The following is a 21,885-nucleotide window of genomic DNA, read 5'->3' on the forward strand; positions in this document are numbered from 1 at the left end:
TGAACTTGCCTTTGGTTTCATTTCAGTTCATTTGTTCGTTTAGAGACAAATAAATCCGCAAATCCGCAAAAGGAGGCGTTGCTTTCTTTTACGCCAATTATCTTTAATTCAAGCGTCAATTGTGCAATTAGGCCTAGCCTATGTAGTGAAATTGTATATGGACGCACATTGTTTAAAAAAAACAACAACAAATGTGAAATATTTTAAGCCGACCACCAACTCAGCAGCGATCCCCCATAGCGCAGACCCGCCTGGAGGTCAAGGTCAAGGATGGACCCATGGCTGTCTAAAGGTGGCTCTCCAGACCCGTCAAAGCGCTTAAGAGTTCTCTAAACAAGTCGAAACGCGCGCCCGGCCTTTGCATAAATTCTGAGGAATAAAGGAATAAAATAAAAAAGAGTTTGAAATCAGGATTGCTAGTCTTAAATGCAAGTTAATATAAGGCGTTTATTTAGAAAATAAACGCATGTGAGATGAACACCAAACACTGAGATGAGGTCTATAGCCATTTTTGAAAATACTACTAAAATGTTGGCCTGTAAATACCCTACAATGACCGAGCCTAAGTCTCGGAGAATGTGTTAACTCCCGAAAGACTACATATGTCTATAAATGCCTTATATAAGTTATTGTCTCTGCTGCCTCGTTTCTAAACTCAGCTGTGTTTCGACTTTCTTAAATAAATAAAAAAACGTAAGAACTAGCGATTACCTTAAAATAATAATGTTATTAGGCTATCATCCGCAAAAAAACCAAATAGCCTAATACCCATTGATTATTTAAATAAATATAGGCCTAAGTGTAGCTATACTTCCCTTATAGATTGCTTTCTAGGCCAAGGCGTTTGTAATGTAAGGCCTTATGTTGGACTTCACATGCAATGGCCCACGTTTAAATAAACAAAGAGTAGAGATTCGACTGGTTTGTGAAAGACCGTCAAGCCTGGGCCGGACTAGGAGGCTGTGTGGGGGGCAGGAGACCCGTCAGCCCCTCGAGGCCCATACTCTCCAGTCTCTCAGGACATTCCCAGCTTCAGAGGAGTGTGTTGATATCCAACCCAGTCTCACGGAAATACGTGACATTGTCAAGTCATTTAATCTATTCATTCGTGATCTGGGACACTTAATTTATTTTTTTTCGTGCCAAAAGCACACATTTCTAACAATATGACAGCTTTTGGCCACCCGTTTCTATTTTCACCTTTGATTCTGAGAAATTGTGAAAATTCACGGATATATTTAATGCAGGTGCGCTGCTCGGCAAACCGCGACAGAAAAAAATGGTAGCTCTTCTTTTTAGAATGAGTTTGAAATTTGTGCTTCTTTTGGTCACGAAAAAATTGAAATCAAGTGTCCCAGATCACGATTGAATAGATTAAATGACGTGATTTCCGTGAGGCTGGGTTGCGACATCAGTGCTGTAACTTCCATAAATCCTGCTAGGCCTATAGATGATATAGGCCTATAGCCTACGAGTCCCACAAAAATACGAACATTAATTTCAAATATATGAAAGTAAATCTTTATCGTGAGAGCATCATACAGAAATATCAATAGAGAATAGGAGAGAGATATTGTTATTAATAGGCTACCTCAATATTATATAGGCCTATGATAAAATGTAGGCCTATTAAAATCGAAACAAATAGGCCTATATCATTTAATATGTTTGAACTAAAACACGATTATTGTTGCATTGGATTTGTGTCTTAGTTCATATTTATCCTAACATCTAATACAGCCCGAATGATGGAAAAAAATAAATTGTTCTGAAGACAGGTAGGCCTACAACAACGTTGTTTCGATTGCGGTTAGGAAGTAGAAACTCAGCCTCCTGTTTTCCAATAGTCCCTCTGCTCTAACCTTTGAGATCCAATCTCATCTATGTTGAAGAAGTTAAAGTAGGCCTAGTGCTATGTTGGATCCCTTTTTGTGTTTTTTTTTTTTACAATTGTAAAACATTTGATGTTCATCGAATTCGAAATGTCTGCAATAAAAAGTGCAAAGTGTCCCACTAAACGTATGAACGGTTCAGAGGCACAGTAATTGTTCTGGTCTGGACTTTTTTTTTTTTTTGGCCGTGGTGCGCTTCAGTGTTCAGCAGCCAGAGATTAAAGAGAATAAGCCTTTATGATTTAAAGCAAAGTTGAATCTGAGCTTCAACGTTATGCATAGGCAGTGGCGTTTCCACATGTAAAAAACAGGTGGGGAGGCTAATATCTTTTATTCTTTTAAATGACGAACTAGTGTTCGTGACGTTCGTCACAAAACCGTTTATTTTCACAGTCGTGGCGATCTTTGTAGACGTTGACTCCGCCTGCTCCCGGCTATCCTGCACAACACAGGACTGTATGTAAAAATCTAGTTCAACATCTGACCTGTGAAGGGCAGACATACGCTAAACTGCCGAAATCATACAACAAAAATGTTAGACCCCTTCACTTTTATAAGTGTTTCTACTGGCTTTTCAGGCATACAGACATCCATCCAAACAAATAATGGAGCATTTTAATTTAGTTTGAAATTCACCTTTGAAAAAAGTTACAGCCCTAATATATTACAAATAAAAATAGTAATTTTCATAAAAAAGCAATTTTTTATTCTTCATCGGTCTTACTTAGTCATGCTGTTTGTAGCCCTGGCTTTGGGGTTTCCCATTCTCTATTCAGCCCTCAGCTCCACCCACAAGGACCTACCATGACAGCAGGCAGGTACTGGGGCCATCACAACCATTACAAATGAAAATATACTTTAACACTATTCAGTATGCTGGGCTTTTTGTTTTTTTAACTAAGTGACTGTTCTCCATGTATCAGATATTCAATTAATAAAGTACATTAGTGCAGCTTTTAATCTTTTATTGCTGACATCAAAACATTGCAATAATGAAAGTAGGGACCTATAGTTTTTAAAAGTTTTTAAACTTTAAACTAAGCTTCCGTAAACCTCAGAATAAAATGACTAGGGGCCTACTGCAAACAGCTGTAAGAGCTACTATAAGAACCCAATATAATTTGACCATGGAGTACACCTCACATAGGCCTAAGCAGTGTCCTGGAGGAGAAATCAAAGAAAATAGCTGTGAAAGAAAAGATTCAGAATGGCCTGTCTTGGTTTAAAGCCCACTCGCCACCGCCAGCAGTGGGAACATATAAGACTGGAAAAACATAAATAGACTGAAGAGCACAAGACATAAGGCGTTTTACCTCTAATTTTTCCTCCAGAGTCCAGACTAAGGGTCTCAAATCTGTGCTCCAATAGATGATCGATAGATGATCTATCTATGTGTTGCCATGGCGCCGACGCGAGCAGGACCCTTATCCAGTAGCTCCGTGGGTGTCGCGTTGTTTTTAGTAATTTAAGCAGGGGCGGATGGTGTATAGGGGCGATTTGGGCGACGCACTACCAACTGGGAGAAAGAGGATTTTTTTATAACAAATTCTATCACAGCAAAAGTAGTTTTCAGTGTTCTAGACATATTATCTGTCATTGTCCAATCAGAATCGTCAGATTCATGACGCGTTTCAAATGGTCCCGCCTCTCTGGGCGAAAATCGCCCAAGGATTCTCCGTTGACTGTAATGTTAAAACTTTTTTTTTCGGAAAATGAGCCTTCAATGCATTTTCAACGGGGATTTGGGACTCGCCCCAACGTGCTTGCGTCATACGTAACTGAGCAAAGAGCGCGAAGGGATATCTTTGATCAAGTCACTTGCTAATTTCAACATGGCTGCTAATGTGTGCAATTCCGTTGCGTCTCTGAAAGAAGTTCCTTTAAGTCGACGATCCAATTCAGATAAATTGGCATTAAAACAATCAGGACCTCCAAGACCAAAATTAATAAAAAAGCGGTCGCACGTCGACATTCTGTACCAGAGGCTCCAGAAGAAGGACATTGATGCAGCAGTCTTCCTCAAAAGTGCCCTCGAGAGCTTCACAAGCAGTCTGCAGACCATTAGGTAAGATAACATTTATATAATTTGATCCTTCTCAAAGCAAAGCTTTGTTATGAGAATATATGCATGAAAGGAGAATGTATTTGTGTTCTTTTTTATAATATATGTTCTTTTTTATAATATATTGCCAGTGGTGTAATCTAGCTTGCTTTACTCTGTGCTGGACATCCTGGTTAGGCGAGGCACAATGGATAGCTTAAAAAACAGTGTTTAACACGAACATTATGCATCCCTGCCCATTGTAAGTGGGTATACTCATTATGCCTTCAGTGTGTCTTGAACAACCACACATAAAATGTTGCCCATATTATATTGATATTTTTATTTTATTTTATTTGTTGTAGATAGATTTATGAGTGAAGTTAACCTACACAATAGATAAAAAACAGTGTTTAACATTATGCATTCCTGCCCATTTTAAGTAGGTATGCTGACATCTATTTACTGGATAAAGTGTGAACATGTGCATCACGTAGACTACAGTACTGTACACAGCCTAACAAACACATTATTGGTTTGTTTGCATTCAGAGACTGACCAGCTGCAAGAGCCACAGGAACCGACAGACCAAGGACGGCTTTGACAGAAGAGGCGAAGCAGAGGCTGTCTGAAGAGGTCTGCGACACCATCCTGCCTCACAACAAAACGGGGTTCACTGGCCACCTTGTGAGTGCTACCTTAGTACAAGGAACTATGTTTGAAAGGTACTGCCTTCATCTCCTGCTGATGCTCTGAATGCCACTGTGGAGGCATATCCCACGCTGAACGGGGCAAAGCTCAAGAAGGAACTGTCTCTGATCTATGAGAATCCTGAATCAAGGCTTGCTGTGGTGCACTGGCACTGTACCAGGTTATCATGAGCTACAACCTCCAGGAGACATTCTCTGAGACTGTGAGTTTGTTGAACATTCTCATAACTACTCCTATGACAACAGCTGAAGCTGAGAGATGTTTCTCAACTAAGACATTAAGAGGATGGACACTGGGTTACAGCGGCCCTCACACCCCCACACCACCACCCCACCCCTTTCAAGTGTATATTGTATATAGTTCTCTGCACACCTATGGCGTCATCATGCCTTCAGTGTGCATATTGTATATAGTTCTCTGCACACCTATGGTGGCATCATGCCTTCAGTGTGCATATTGTATATAGTTCTCTGCAAACCTATGGTGGCATCATGCCTTCAGTGTGCATATTGTATATAGTTCTCTGCAAACCTATGGTGGCATCATGCCTTCAGTGTGCATATTGTATATAGTTCTCTGCAAACCTATGGTGGCATCATGCCTTCAGTGTGCATATTGTATGTAGTTCTCTGCAAACCTATGGTGACATGCCTTCAGTGTGTCTTGAACAACCACACATAAAAGGTTGCACATGTTATATTGATATTTTATCATATTTGTCTAAATGCATACTTGACTGTAGATAGATTTATGAGTGAAGTTACCAACACAATAGATTGTCCGTAACACACTCAACCCTTTTAAGAATCACATTCTCTCACTCTCACTCTCTCACAAACACACATACAGATAGAGGCAGAGAGAGATTGTTAACTTGTGTATAATTCTCAATTATTATTGATGTATTGCACTTTTAATCTTGCTGAATTCTACAAGGCAAATAAATTAACATAAAACAACTCAGTTCCCCGGCTCCATTCGTCTTTGTAAGGAAATGTTCTATTTTGTCTTTATTATTTTGTCAGAATGAACCAGAATGCTTCATCTGTATGTGAAAATCACAAAAAAATCTTCTTTGAATGTACTGACTGGAGCGTGCTGCAGGAAGCACATGGTGAGGACATAGAGGGGGTCACACACTGCACTACTGACTACCTGAACTTCTGTATGGACGTTGTGGTCCCTATCAAAACTGTACGCTGCTTCCCCAACAACAAGCCCTGGATCAACAGTAATGTCAAGGACATCCTGAACAGGAAGAAGAGGGCATTCAAGGATGGTGACAGAGACGAGCTGAAGCGCGTACGGAGGGAACTCAAGGTCCACCTGAGAGAGGCGAAGGAGGAATACAGAAGTAAGGTAGAACAGAAGCTGCAGCATAACAACATGAGGGAGGTCTGGGATGGCATGAAAACCATCACAGGCTGCAAGAAGAAGGGCAGCATCACAGGAGAGGGGGATGCTGGAAGAGCAAACCAGCTAAACCTGTTTTTTAACAGGTTTGACACTCCAGCTCCCACAACCAGCGATGGCCCCCTTCACACCCCCACCATGTCCATCACCTCCCCCAATTCCACCACCCCCACCCTCCACACCACCATCACCAAGGATCAGGTGAGCAGAGAGCTGAGGAGGCTTCGTCCAAGGAAAGCAGCAGGCCCGGACAGAGTGTCCAAGGATGCTTAAAGGTCCCATGACATGCTATTTTATGTATTCTTTAATATAGGTATTAGTGGGCAACTAACACAGTATTCAAAGACGTTCCCGAAATTCAGCCGTGGTGCAGAGTTACAGGGTTCTGCGACGTCTCTGGTTCTTCCACTTTCACATCAATCTGAAGTAGACTGAACCGCACGCTGCCTGCTGCCGGCTGCCCGCTGTGGCGATGGTGCCTCGCGGCAACCGGCGCCATGTCGCAGTTCATGTACTTCAGCGAGTCAAAGCCAAAGTTCCTTTCCCCCAATTCCTTCTCAACCATGGCTCAAATAACCCCCACTACAGTCTCGTTGTGGAAATAGAAGAGACATCAAAGAACCGACAAGAAACACTTGCGTAACAGTGTGTGTATTCACACACACACATGTGGCGCTCGCACGGTCGTGTCTCATTGGCGGGCCAACGTCTCTGGGCGGGCCAGGCAGAGTAAGGGGAGGAGCTTAGATGCTTTAATAAATTAATAAATAAAGACATTCCAAATCAGCGCGCTTGAGCCTCCGTTTTTTCAAAGGTGAGCAGACCAGCTAGTGCTCGTTTTACACCAAACGCAAGTTTTAGCCACTGGGGGACCATAGGCAGGCTAGGGGAACTCATATTTATGTTAGAAAACCTCAAGTGAGATTTTCATGTCATGGGACCTTTAAAGCCTGTTCTGCTGAACTGGGGGAGCCACTCCAGCATGTCTTCAACCTGAGCCTGCAGCTGGGGAGGGTTCCAGTGCTCTGGAAGACTTCATGTCTATTCCCGGTTCCTAAGAAAAACACCCCAGGGAGCAGGGTGACTTCAGACCAGTAGCACTGACATCACACATTATGAAGACATTTGAATGGCTGTTGCTCCATGTCCTCAGACCCCAGGTCCACCACGCAAAAGATCCACTGCAGTTTGGATACCAGGAGAAGGTGGGCGTGGAGGATGCCATCCTCTATCTGCTCCATAGGGCCCACTCTCATCTGGACAGGGAGAGAGGCACTGTGAGGATTGCGTTTTTTGATTTCTCCAGCGCCTTCAACACCATCCGGCCGCTCCTGCTGAGAGACAAGCTGACAGAGATGAGAGTGGACCCACTCCTGGTTACATGGATTACAACAGTACGTCAGACTGAAGGGCTGCATGTCAGACACTGTGGTCAGCAGCACCGGAGCACCACAAGGCACCGTGCTCTCTCCCGTCCTCTTCACCTTGTATACAACCGACTTCCAGCATAACTCTGGGCTCTGCCATGTGCAGAAATACTCAGACGACACTGCGATAGTTGGCTGTATCAAGGTTGGAAGGGAGGGGGAGTACAGGAGCCTGGTCGAGGACTTTGTGAGGTGGTGCAGGTCCAACCATCTGCAGCTGAACTCCTCCAAGACCAAGGAGATGCTGGTGGACAGGAAAGGGCAGAGCCGTCTGTACTTCCTGAGAAGGCTGGTGTCCTTCAACATCTGGAAAAAACTACTGCAGATGTTTTACCAATCTGTGGTGGCCAGCGTGCTCTTTTATGCTGTGGTTTGCTGGGGAGGAAGCAGCAGGAGGAGAGACGCTGGTCGACTGGACAGACTGGTGGTGAGGAGTGCTGGCTCAGTAGTGGGCACAGAGCTGGACTCTGGTGACAGTGGCAGAGAAAAGGACCCTGGACAAACTGCTGTCCATCCAGGACAACACCCACCACCCTCTGCATGACACCTTCACCAGGCTGAGGAGTGTGTTCAGTGGCCGACTGCTGTCCCAGTCCAGCTCCACTGAAAAACTCTTTCGTCCCCCTGGCCATCAGACTGTACAACAGCTCCCAGTAAAGGCAGGGAGGACAATAGACAACAACAATGGACATTTTATTTATTTATATCTGTATTTTTGCACATCCATATGCACTGTTTTTATGTATGTTTTATGCTGCTACTGGATACTTGAATTTCCCTCGGGATTAATAAAGTATATATCCATCTATCTTTCTATCGATCTACCACATTCATGTTGTCGATTCGTTTTCGTTTGTGTGCCTCCGGCAGGTTTGTTAGCCAAGTTATCCTTTCTCCTTCTCTTCTTCGCTACCGGACTTCTTGCGCGCGGCACGTGAGGTGACTCGAGTCATGACTCATCACGTGCCTCCCTACAGCCAATGAACTGTGAAAAACGAGGGCCCCTCTTCCACAAGCTACTCCCACTTCCGTTGGGGCTATCCCAGGCCCCCAGGACGCAATTTTTTTTTTTGCAGGGTGGTAGCGGGAAGCTCGTGAATATTCATGAGGGAACTGATCCCTGATTGGCTGGGACTTGTTGGCTGGGACTTGGCTCGCTGGGACTTTAGAGGGCTTGTGTGAAAATCACGAACGCAAATGAATTAAACGTTGTTATAAATCAACACGAATAATGTGACACATAATACCCACCTACTACACGGCAACTCTATAGCTACCTTTCTGTAAGTACAAACGTTAGCTCACAAGTCTAAAAGCCCCTGTGAAACTGTTATGTGTCACGGGGGCTACTGTAGTAAATCCTTTTTGTATTTATTATATTTTAGAACGTTATGTATAGCGCATCGGCAAATGAATTAAACGTTGTTATAAATTAACACGAATCATTTTAGCAATAATGTGACACATGATACCCACCTATACGGCAACTCTATAGCTACCTTTCTGTAAGTACAAACGTTAGCTCACTCGTCTAAAAGCCCCTGTGAAACTGTTATGTGTCACAGCCTGGGCTACTGTAGTAAATCATTTTTTTATTTATTATATTTTATAACGTTATGTAGCCTATAGCGCATTGCAGTGCTTTCGGCAGCTGGTGATTGTTTCCAAGTTTTTTTTTTCGAATTGTTGTCGATCCATGTCTTGATATTTCCATTAAGATTCCATTCTGTTCTGTTTCTAGAAGTAGTGAGCATAATGGCAGGATTTATTAAAGCTTGCAACATTTGCCAGACCCATGTCAACTTTGAGGAGATGGAGCTGCTGGAGGTTAGGTGTAGATGGATAAGAATAAACCGTATGATTTCTGATAGGCCTATTTGTTCATAGTGGTTCTGCCACACCCCACAACCAATTACATTATAGAAAGAAGGGCCATAAAATCTGTAGGCCTATCCATAGAATATTTTCGCGTAGGGCTAAATTAATTTTAATATTGATTTTCACCTATCAATCCACCTACTACACGGCAACTCTATAGCTACCTTTCTGTTAGTGCCAAAACAAACGTTAGCTCGTAATGCTAACTCGTCTAAAAACAACTACTGTATAACATGTGTCACACTATTGATACAATGATTTGTGTTGATTTATAACAACGTTTCATTTATTTGCGTTCGTGATTTTCACAAGCCCTCTGTTTTCACAAGCCCTCTGACAAAGTCCCAGCGAGCCAAGTCCCAGCCAATGAGGGATGAGTTCCCTCATTAATATTCACGAGCTTCCCGCTACCACCCTGCAAAAAATAAACTCGCCCCCAGGACAGGCATATACTTCCGCAATCCACCCGTGCTCAGAGGCCAAGCCTGGTATTGCAGCTGTTTTAGCTGGGAGTGGACGGGGGTCCGTCATTTCATGCGGCCCAGAAGTAGATATCGCCGTCCACTCCAATACAAGTGGGGAACAGGATTGTGTCTCCGCAAGAAATGTCTGGATATCAATCAAAGGCTCATAATTATATTTCTACCCTGTTCTAAAAAAATGTAAGTTTCTTCTTTTCAAAACGCCTCCTCAAGCGTTTTATTAGCAGTTTACGTTGGGTACGCAGCTGAAAGGAGCCGTACTGAAACAAAGGGCTCCATGCTATGGACATATTTTGAAGTGCACGGCTGCATTAACTTCCGAATTAAATTAAATTCCGAATTAACTTCCATTAACTCCATTAACTTCCAAAGTCTGAGATTTGTCCTTTACTTGACATGAATGGCGTTGAACACGGATATATAACACACATATAATTGAAATAGCTGGAACAGGCACGCACACTTGATTACCTGAATGATTATGGGAGACCTACGTAATTTTCATAATATTGTAAATTGTCTGATATTAACATTTCAGTTGCGTTGGTAGGTATTTCATTTTCATTTGCTTGTTTAGCTATGTATGACAGACAGGGTTATGGTTAGCTATGTATGACAGTTGACAATGTTGGTGTATTACAATTCAATATTTGGGTAGGCTACTCCAACTTCGTTGCTGGTCGATATGTAAACATTTACTTTTATATAAATTATTGATTGCATTCTTCGTACATGTTTCATGTATTTATGTTTTTTACATGTTGTGACTGTCTGAGTTTGTGATGTGAGTCTTTGTTCTATGTTCCCACTCTTGGCCTGCACCTTGACGTGGTGAGTGGGCTTTAAACTAAGCCAGGCCTTTTATATTTTTTTGTTTGTTATTCACAGTCTATCTTATTAATGATACAAAGCCTTAATTAAACCCCTTCTCTTCTGTTTGCAGAAAATGGAAACTTCAGAGTATATTTTATCTTAAGTTAGATAATCTTTTTTTGTTTCCTCATCAGATCCCAGTCCATCATGCTCCTCTACTTGTCTGCCGTGCCACCATCATGCCTCATGCATCACCTCTCAGCGCCTACCCAGCTGCATCTTATTCCATTTCGAAAAAGCGAGCATCTCACCAAGCAAAGTTTTGCTAATGCCTGCTCAAGTTATTTAAATACTTCATTCTATGGATATCTGAAAATATTTGCAGATGGTTCTAAAGATCCCAAAGGACAATGTGGTATTGGCATATATATTCCAGAATTTGAAAAAGGATATGGATATAGAGTGGGTGACTTTATCAGTATACTCAATCGAGATGGCCACAACAATAACTGCTCTTAGATGGGTTGTAGATACTAAGTTTTATAACAAATAATTCAATACGTGAAGATTTGGTGATAGAGGTAAAGCATCTTCTTTTAAATATTATAAGCCTTGGTTTAGTTATTCAGTTCTGTTGGATTCCAGCCCACCATGGAATATATGGCAATGAAATTGCTGATAAATTAGCTAAAAGATACTAACCTAATTAGAAGAATTTAACCTTAAGTATATATATATATATTTTTTATTTATTCATTTCTTTTGTTAGTTTGTTTTATTTTGATTATTTTGTTTCGTTAGTTTGGTTTTTTCTTTGAATTTATTTGTATGATTTAAAGTATGATTTGCCAACGTCCTTGTCCTTGTCAACGTCCTTGTCACAAACTCCTGTGTAGTAGTCCAGTAGGTCGCGGTATATGGGGAAAAACTATGATCCGCCACTAAACTAGAAGAAGAAGAAGATCTCTGCATCCGGTACGTCATGGACTAGGTCACGTGTCCTGGCCACATACCGCGGAAGCAAATCGCTCCTGTCTGTTACCATGCGCCACTGAGCAGTTTGCATAGGAATGAATGGGCGGCCATTTTCCAGTCCGTGGTCCATCCTTTATTATGTCCATGGGGCTATCCCATGGACATATTAAAGGGCTATCCCCACTGGAAGTCACCGAAATCACCGTCCCAGAGCAGAGAGTTGCGACACGCTATAATCTCGCCGACAGGGTGGTCACGTGGTTGTCACGTGGTTCATGTAAGCCTCAATAGTTCCAAACACGCCGCGCAGTCAATGTTATTCACTGGGACGACAGCAGAGATTTCAATATTGAATGGTAAATATGAATGAAAAAAACACATACAAGTATTTGTCTGACTGTTATGGCATTATTGCATATTTGTTAATGTCAGTTTTACATTTAGAGTGGTAGGGGGACAACTGAAAGCTATCTATAAGTATTACTAAGATACGTTTTTAAGTTTGAGGGAAAGCTTCACGTTCGTGTTAGCATACTGGCTTAACCTTAACTTTTACCCTACATCTGTATTGAAATCAAAGTATTCAAGATGTTTTACCATGATCATTTTAAGATATGAGCCACACAAAGTATCAAATATATTAAAGAATAACAACTCATTACGCTTGGATGAATGAAATAGTATTTTTTTTTATTAATCAATTAGTGTGACACGAACAAGTGAGTGCAATTGTGTGAACAGATTCAACAATGGACACAGCAGGGAACACTATATACTTAGGGCAAACCATTAACATATAACGTTGCAAATATACTATACTTTATGCCATTAAAATACTTATAATAGCCCTGAGCAAATTCAAAATTGGTTTAGATCAATGGTCATACCATGGTTGGCTGTGCAGCGTTTGGATGCTCCAATCGGTCCGAGAAGGGTTACCACATGTATGGCTTCCCCAAGGACCAAGAGCGCAGGAAGAAATGGATGGCAATGGTCAGCCGTCAAAGCTTACAAGTGACAGGGGTCCGCAACAGTCAAAAACGATGTAATGTAAGTAATGTTCACAACACTTGATAGCATTTCAAAGGGCATAATAATTCTAAGTGTAGAGAATTATGACTTTTCAATGATATTTGAAGTGCAATGGAAACTGATCTTACAAGCCTACCTACAGGTACACTTTGAACTAATTCACTGCCACAAAAAGAGAAGGGATGTTGAAGCTGAGGCCCGATGCAGTACCAACAGTTTTCATTCATCGCCCTACTCCGAAGAGGAGGAAACCCCCTTCTGCGAGGGGGCCTCCAGAACCAAGTGCAACGGACCACACATATTTCACCAAATTAAACTTCGGTATGATCCATGCAGCTAACAATATTCCCCATTTCATGTAATTCAAGGATAGACTACACTCCTAATGAGATTGCATAATTCATATTTGTACTTTCAGTTTAAGAAGCAACCAGAGGTCAGGGATTCTCTGAGGATTTGGACACAATGTGGATAATCGACACATTTCTACCCAATTAACAATTGCCGGTAGATCCATTTATACATTTTATTGGTTTCTGATTGTGGCAGGTGATTTAATTCACATTACAGAAATGTTTCGCTTTAATTATTTTTTTTACATTGGAGATGACAGTAGTTGCAAATGCAAAGGCAAAATACATATAACAGCAACATTACCTTGTAATTATTAGAGATTGAGGGAGAAATTGAGGTGGATTTCAAGAGCGATGAAAAGGACATGACAGGAGACAGCGAGAGCAATCAAGTGGGCCACTTTGCCAGGGGCAGGTGATTCAGGGGCAGGTGATCCAGGGGCAGCTGCTCCAGGGACCAGACTGCCAGGGACTGATGGGGCGACTATGGAGGACCTAATAAGGCAACTAGAAAAGGAAAAATTTATGAGAAGGAGAGCAGAGAGGGCTTTTGTAAAACAAAAAAGAATAAATTTGGCACCAAGAAAGAGAAACAATTCAGTCAACAAGAAGTTAAAACGAAAAAGCCATACAGGTTAAATTCACCGCCCATCATAATCAGCATTGTTGAAGCGGTGGCATCTGTAGGGCTTGAACATCACCCTTTCCAGGATATAATTAAACAAACACTGTTATTTCTACTAGCTATCGCATCATAAAACCCGTCCTTAAATCAACCTAAATGATCCTAGTAATCCAACATAAATAACTAACTAAATAAAAGTTAGATTCACTACCGAACTTCGTAATTGTTGGTGTAGATACCTTCACATGGCGAAGTCGAGCTCACAAACTAGCAGGCAATCGGTCGTCTACCAAGACAAATATATATATAATTACGCCGTGCATATTCAAATAAATATCAGTATATGCATCATAAAAGGACCTCTAATACAATTGACAGTTGACAATTCAAAAGAGGTAGCTATTTCATCAATTTACCTCAGAAGTTACTCGACGGCCAGCAATGGAAATGAATGATCTCCTACGCCGTAAAATGGTTGTTTGGAACTATTCGAGGCTCCATACCCCGGAAGTAGGCGCTACAACGGAGTCCAATGGAAGTGTCGCAACTCTGTTATATCTACCACTCTGAATAGTTCCAAACACGGCGCGCAGTCAATGTTATTCTATGGGACGACAGCAGAGATTTCAATATTGAATGGTAAACATGAATGAAAAAAACACATACAAGTATTTGTCTGACTGTTATGGCATTATCGCATATTTGTTAATGTCAGTTTTACATTTAGAGTGGTAGGGGGACAACTGAAAGCTATCTATAAGTATTACTTAGATACGTTTTTAAGTTTGAGGGAAAGCTTCACGTTCGTGTTAGCATACTGGCTTAACCTTAACTTTTACCCTACATCTGTATTGAAATCAAAGTATTCAAGATGTTTTACCATGATCATTTTAAGATATGAGCCACACAATGTATCAACTATATTAAAGAATAACAACTCATTACGCTTGGATGAATGAAATAGTATTTTTTTTTATTAAACAATTAGTGTGACAAGAACAAGTGAGTGCGATTGTGTGAACAGATTAAACTATGGACACAGCAGGGAACACTACATACTTAGGGCAATCCATTAACACATAACGTTGCAAATATACTATACTTTATGCCATTACAATGCTTATAATAGCCCTGAGCAAATTCAAAATTGGTTTAGATCAATGGTCATACCATGGTTGGCTGTGCAGCGTTTGGATTCTCCAATCGGTCCGAGAAGGGTTACCACATGTATGGCTTCCAAGGACCAAGAGTGCAGGAAGAAATGGATGGCAATGGTCAGCCGTCAAAACTTACAAGTGACAGGGGTCAGCAACAGTCAAAAACTGATCTTACAAGCCTACCTACAGGTACACTTTGAAGATGACCAATTCACTGCCACAAAAAGAGGAGGGATGTTGAAGCTGAGGCCCGATGCAGTCCCAACAGTTTTCATTCATCGCCCTAAGCCGAAGGACGAAACCCCCTTCTGTGAGGGTGCCTCCAGAACCAAGTGCAACGGACCACACATATTGCGCCAAATTAAACTTCGGTATGATCCATGCAGCTAACAATATTCCCCATTTCATGTAATTCAAGGATAAACTACACTCCTAATGAGATTACATAATTCATATTTGTACATTCAGTTTAAAAAACAACCAGAGGTCAGGGATTCTCTGAGGATTTGCACACAATGTAGATAATCGACACATTTCTACCCAATTAACAATTGCCGGTATAGATCCATTTATACATTTTATTGGTTTCTGATTGGGGCAGATGATTTAATTCACATTACAGAAATGTTTTGCTTTATTTAATTTTCTTACATTGCCTTACATTGGAGATGACAGTAGTTTCAAATGCAAAGGCAAAATACATATAACAGCAACATTACCTTGTAATTGTTACAGAGATTGAGGGAGAAATTGAGGTGGATTTCAAGAGCGATGAAAAGGACATGACAGGAGACAGAAAGAGCAATCAAGAGGCCACTTTGCCAGGGGCAGGTGATCCAGGGACTAGACTGCCAGGGACTGATGGGGTGACTGTGGAGGACCTAACCGAAAAATTAATGAGAAGGAGAGCAGAGAGGGCTCTTGTAAAACAAAAAAGAATCCATTTGTCACTAAGCAAGAGAAACAATTCAGTCAACAACAAGTTAAAACGAAAAAGCCATACAGGTTAAATTCACCGCCAATCATAATCAGCATTGTTGAAGCGGCGGCATCTATAGGGCTTCATGTGCTGAACATCACCCTTTCCAGGATATAATTAAACAAACACACTGTTATTTCTACTAGCTATCGCATCATAAAACCCGTCCTTAAATCAACCTAAATGATCCTAGTAATGCAACATAAATAACTAAATAAAAGTTAGATTCACTACTGAACTTCGTAATTGTTGGTGTGTAGATACCTTCACATGGCGAAGTCGAGCTAACAAACCAGCAGGCCCCGTTCACACGAGGCCTGCACGAGGCCCGTTCACACGTTCGTCTAAGGCCCCGTTCACACGAAGCCGAAACGGGCGAAACCGTTACGGTTTCGATCTATCCGGTTTCGAAGTATCTCCGTAAAGACGAAGCCAAGCGAAACCGGTTAGATCTGTAGAAACGCTGTGGTACACATTCCAGGCCCATAACGGGCGCTGCTTCTGGTACAGAAATCCAGAAGAAATGAAATAAGAAGAAGAGGCGAGCATGCGCATAAAGAGGCTGCCCTTATGCGCATGCTCGCATGTGATTTCTGAGACTCCGCGGGCTTAAGAGCCATTGGCTAGGAGGTCGAGGGGTGGGGCGATGACGTCATGGTTTGCGGTTTCAGTCGGATTCAGGCGTACACACGAATCCAAAATGAAACCGGGTAGATTTGAAACCACCTCCGAGGGTGGTTTCAGAAGTTTGTGGTTTCGGTCAGTGGATTCGCCGGCTTCGTGTGTACGGAAGGCCGAACCGTACAAGACCTTTGCGGTTTCGCCATGAAATCGGCTTCGTGTGAACGGGGCCTAACTCTAACAAGATAAAAAATATATATAATTACGCTGTGCATATACAAATAAATATCAGTATATGCATCATAAAGGTCCCGATACAATACAGACAGTTGACAATTCAAAAGAGGTAGCTATTTAATCAATTTACAAACCAGTGGGCGGGACAAAATAGTCCCTCTGCGGCGCGGGATACGTTTCTTTCTGGAGAAGTGGAGAGGGCGTCCTACTGAACGGAGGTGGGTATCCTACATAATCTACATTATGTTAAATGAAATGACTTAGTTCAAGTGAATTCTCCCCAAAGTATTGCATTAACATTTCTCATTTAACATAATGTAGGATACCCACCTCCGTTCAGTAGGACGCCCTCTTCACTTCTCCAGAAAGAAACGTATCCCGCGCTGAGTATGCTGCGATCTTTATAGCTCCATGGCTGGCACGCAGTGGGTCCCAGTGTAATTTGAGAAATGCATCCCTGCCGGCGATTTTCATTGGATTAGGAAATTATGGGCGGGACTATTTTGTCCCGCTCACGGACGATCTGGCATCTACGGATACGAATACTTTTGCTACACATTTACCACCTAGACGTGGTGCAAAACAACCTGCAAAAAACCCCACAGCTGAGACTTGCAGGAGCAGATTCGAGCAGTTGTAAAATGGATTTGTGCTCGCTCATTAAAATGCTGAATTAACATAGCGTTCTTTATCATTTTATTTGTGAGCAAATTTTTCACAGATGTGCAACTTCTGATGCATTAGTTCAAATTTGGGTTTACGAATGCACATCTTTTCGGGCATGTTCTCAGATGAAACACGGGTGTGCGAATGTGTTTTGCACCAACTGCGCTGCAATAATTGTAGCAAAAGGATTTGTGCACCTGTAACACAGATTTGCGTACTCATAGACCCTATTTTGTGTTTACAATGGTATATATTTTTTTTTTACGACTACAAAAGTACACAGCAAAAATCACAGTGTACATTGTACTCTATGGGTGTACATTTAACACTCATTTCGGGGTATATATAGGTCCAAGAGTTCAGTGTTCACTGAACACTGTTAGAAGAGCAAAATATGTACTCCAAATTTAGAGTTACATTTGAACACTTTGAGAGTGCAAATGTACTCTATTAGTGGTACTTTTGGGCACTCATTCAGTGCTTCCTTACACCTGCAGTGTAAACCTAGAACCCCAGAGAGAGAAAATATGTACTCCAAGTCAGTGCTTTGTAGCACTTCGCAGAGCTGATTATTTAATACTTCTAGAGTGAGAATGTACTCTGACTGGTGTACAACCAACACCTTTGAGGTGAATTATCAAAACTTCATGAATGAATAGTCTACACATTAGATTCTTGCTGCTGTTGTTGTTACAGTGCATACATATATAATATAGTTAACATTATAGTTAAACTTTAATTATTTTACATCAAGAACCATATTTAGTTTTACATTTATATGATGTAACAAACAACTTGAAAATAAATAAATAAATGCGTCCCTGTCAACCAATTAAAGGGGAATTCCGGTGTAAAACGGATTTGGGATATGTTTTGTATGATAATGAGTTGAAACGTTCGTTTTGGAGCACAAAAAAACGCATATAGACGCTTTCTTCAGTTGGCTGTTTTTAGCCGATTCTATCAAAACGCTATAAACTTGGAACAATGGGGGCAGTGGTTATGGTAAAAACTAAATCGCTATTTTAAACCATTTAAAAGGCTAGAAGTAGCCCGACACTTCTTTGGTAGTTCAATAAGGGTATTAACATATAAAACGAGGCATTGAGAACTTTGTAAGTGTACAGATTGTTTATTAAAAAGTACATTTTATACACACAATACCATCAGTAGATCACCCGTCGACGCCATTTTGTTTTCAAGACTCGATAAGTAGATTGGCAAACACAGAGATTGTGACATCCATCAGCAACACACAAGCTCTGGCGGCATGCCATGGGACCTTTAAAAATAAAATAAAAATTATCAGGATACAATTACCCTGTGAAACTTCACTACACGATCCACAGCTTCCCGGATACTGATTTTGACAGCTCCCTTCTTTCCACTTGGAGGTGGTGGCAGGAGGTAGACCAGCAGGAGAAGTGAGGCCATGTCACTATCCCAACCTGAAAAGGGAGAGCACATACTTTGAGCATGAAATACACCTGATGAAAGCACATGACACAACATAAAAGGTTCAAAAAGTTCTTGTCAATAAATAGTCAGCATCTAAAAAGGTGGCCAAATACAAAAAAAAGGGTCCTATGTTCCCTAGTCTCATACAAAGAGGGGAACATAGGGCCCGGGGAACATAGGACCTGGGGAACATAGGTCCCGGGGAACATAGGACCCGGGGAACATAGACACGCTCCCACTAAATTAAAGCCACGTGCCTCGTTAGCATTAGCTAAAAATGGTAACGAGGCGTTAGCTAAATTGAAGACATGTGCCTCATTAGCATTGGCCATTAAGTTTGACGTTAGCTAAAATCGTTAGCATTTATAAGTTGGTTATCAGATCTAAAAGACGAAGAAATGCTGAATATTCTGCATTCAGGGTTTCTGCAGGTTTGAACAAGTTAAATTTAAGACTTTAATACCTTCTTAAGACCCATTATGAATACAATTTCTGACCTATATGAAGGACACACGCACAACTAACTATGAAACATAGAAACCCTGTGCATTATTCACTTGGTACTTTTCTTACCTGTTTACATTCCCGTGAAGTTCAAAAATGTCTTCGCTCACTCGGAGCAATTCCTTGGCGATATTGATTCGATCCTCTCTAGTCAACCGTCTCTGCCGAAACAGTTTGCCGCGTAGTGTGGAAGAGGACAAACGGTCACATGTCTCTAGATTCAACCAATGAGAAGGCGCAGCGAGCCAATGACGAATCGAAACCTAAACCGACGTGCCGCCGGGAAAGTTTCAATCAACCGTTGGACACTCTAAAATAAACACTTAAATTACTCTACACCAGCATTATACTTAGAGACAACACCCAAGAGTGTTTCTGGTACACCCCAAAAAATGTACTTAGTGCCTATTCAACACCAAAGTGTATAAAATCTACTCTGGTCATGAATACTCTGGGATTTTAACACTTTGGCATTTGCTGTGTACTGTTACACATTTGTGACTTTAGAGTACACATGCAAAATAAATATATAGAACATCAAATTCACAGTGACTTTAGTGTACGCATTCAAATTCTGCAGTTACAGGTGCTAAAGACTTTTGCTACAATAATACCTTCATACTATTTAATCAATTTACCTCAGAAGTTACTCGACGGCCAGCAATGGAAATGAATGATCTCCTACGCCGTAAAATGGTTGTTTGGAACTATTCGAGGCTCCATACCCCGGAAGTAGGCGCTACAACGGAGTCCAATGGAAGTGTCGCCACTCTGTTATATCTACCACTTTGGATTATGTCAAAGCTTCGTGGAACCAGAGCCCGTCTACGAAGAGCCTGGGCACTCCCTATACGCCCCATTGTACCGATTTTGGTTGTAGTTCCATGAGACATCCACTGGGGGTGATCGCGGGCGAGTCCAGATTGAATGGGAGTCTATGGGGCTAAACGGCTAATTATGCCTCTTTCACCTGCTTGTCGTTGAAACATCGCAAATTTTATTGTAGATTCCGCAAGTTCAATATAGATTATGGTTCAAAAGTCGAATGAGTGAGTACTTATGTCCTTTCGATTTCTTACAGTTTGGGCCGTTGTTGGCCATACACGCTAGCATTCTGCTAATGAATGCTGATTGGTCAGGGATGGACTTGCGACTGATTACGACCAGAGACCCCTCTTGACGGCATCTGAAGCTGAAGAGCAATCAGAAACGTGTTAACTCAATTTTTGCGTACTGTATTTATATTTTCCTGCAGGCCCTTTTTAGATAGTATGTATGGTGAAAGTACATGGGCATAAATGGAATTTCTTCCATTTCTTGTGTTCAATGTTCAATGTGTTATATACATGGTAGGTACGGTATGACCACCTTAAATAATACAGTCAATATCCCGCTCAATATCATTTCATCTGTCATTGTCTATTTTTCGAAAATAAAGATAGTTTAAAAAAGAAATGCCTCGTAAATGTGCAATGATGAACTGCACTTACAGTGGAAACGGATTGTCCGTCTTTTCGTTTCCCAAGGACAGAAAAAGGTAACGTTCTTGCTTGCTCCTGTATGAATGGTCCTAGGCTACCTGAGGCTTCACCTGGTAAGGAAAGTTGCGCTGGAGCCCGGGTAATATCGCACATGGCTTATTCAAGTTGCGCGCTAGACATTCTCTAAAGTGTCGAGACTCAAGCACTTAACTCACCTTAATCGATTGTTCCATACAAATGGTTAGTTAACGATTTAACAACTTCAACATCTGCTATTACAGTCGTTATTTTTTTGTAGGACTTGGGCTATTGACCTTGCACAGAGGGAAAACCATCTACACCACTTGTCATTGATTTCTATGCATTCACTGATCTTTACAAAAAGAGAAATGATTTAACAACACTGAACATACTGAACAGAGGCAGGGGAAAAGGACAGAGGAAGAAGACTTGTCCGTTGTCACAGCATCAAGGTCAGACTGTAGAGATCAAGAAAGGAAGAGGCATGAGGAGAACAACAGAACACTGCTCTCTAGCAGATTGTTTACTGATGTAAACTAAATTGATGCAGTCTTAAAATTATGATTCTAATCCAGGTTTCTATTTTAGGAGAAAGAAATGGCTCATAATCGTTACAAAAAAAAAAGCTTTATCATCGGCACTAGTGAGGATTAGAAAAAACACTCTCTGTAAGTAACATACATATGTAAAACATTCGCGCATTTCTTTTTTTTACATTAGCTCACTAAAACTCTGTAACTAGGGTATTAAGCAAAAAAAAGCCTTACCTCCAACAGCTGGTGTTATCGTTGCGGGAAAAGGGAAGTGCTTTAGAAACTGCCGTAAAGCAGTACCTCTGACAGCATTACAGTGTGTGACGTCATCGCATGTTTTTAACGCCTTTTTAGAACAGATACGTGACCTTAAAAAATGCAATATTCAGCTGAGTTTATTATCTTAGCCCCACCCTTTGATAGCAACTTTCAAATTACTTGACAAAAAATTACATCGTGAGAAAAGTGGATTCTGAGGATAAAACCCCGTTGGCTCCCATTCATTCTGGACTCACCTACGAGCGCCCCGCGTGGTCAAAGATTATTACTGCAACCAGTCCAGAAAACCGGAACTAACCCGCGAGTG

The 21,885-nt window shown here is 41.3% G+C and overlaps 1 long non-coding RNA gene across 1 annotated transcript; it reads right to left on the minus strand.

The window, feature by feature from the left end:
• Positions 1-11,962: 11,962 nt before the first annotated feature.
• LOC132459172 (uncharacterized) lies at positions 11,963-14,211 on the minus strand. The gene is made up of 3 exons (XR_009526122.1): positions 14,059-14,211; positions 13,882-13,928; positions 11,963-13,524 (listed from the first exon to the last, which is right to left on the minus strand). It is a non-coding gene; the product is annotated as an uncharacterized LOC132459172 (long non-coding RNA).
• Positions 14,212-21,885: the final 7,674 nt, after the last annotated feature.

Source organism: Gadus macrocephalus, chromosome 6 (assembly GCF_031168955.1).
Source record: "Gadus macrocephalus chromosome 6, ASM3116895v1".
NCBI classification, from domain to species: domain Eukaryota; kingdom Metazoa; phylum Chordata; class Actinopteri; order Gadiformes; family Gadidae; genus Gadus; species Gadus macrocephalus.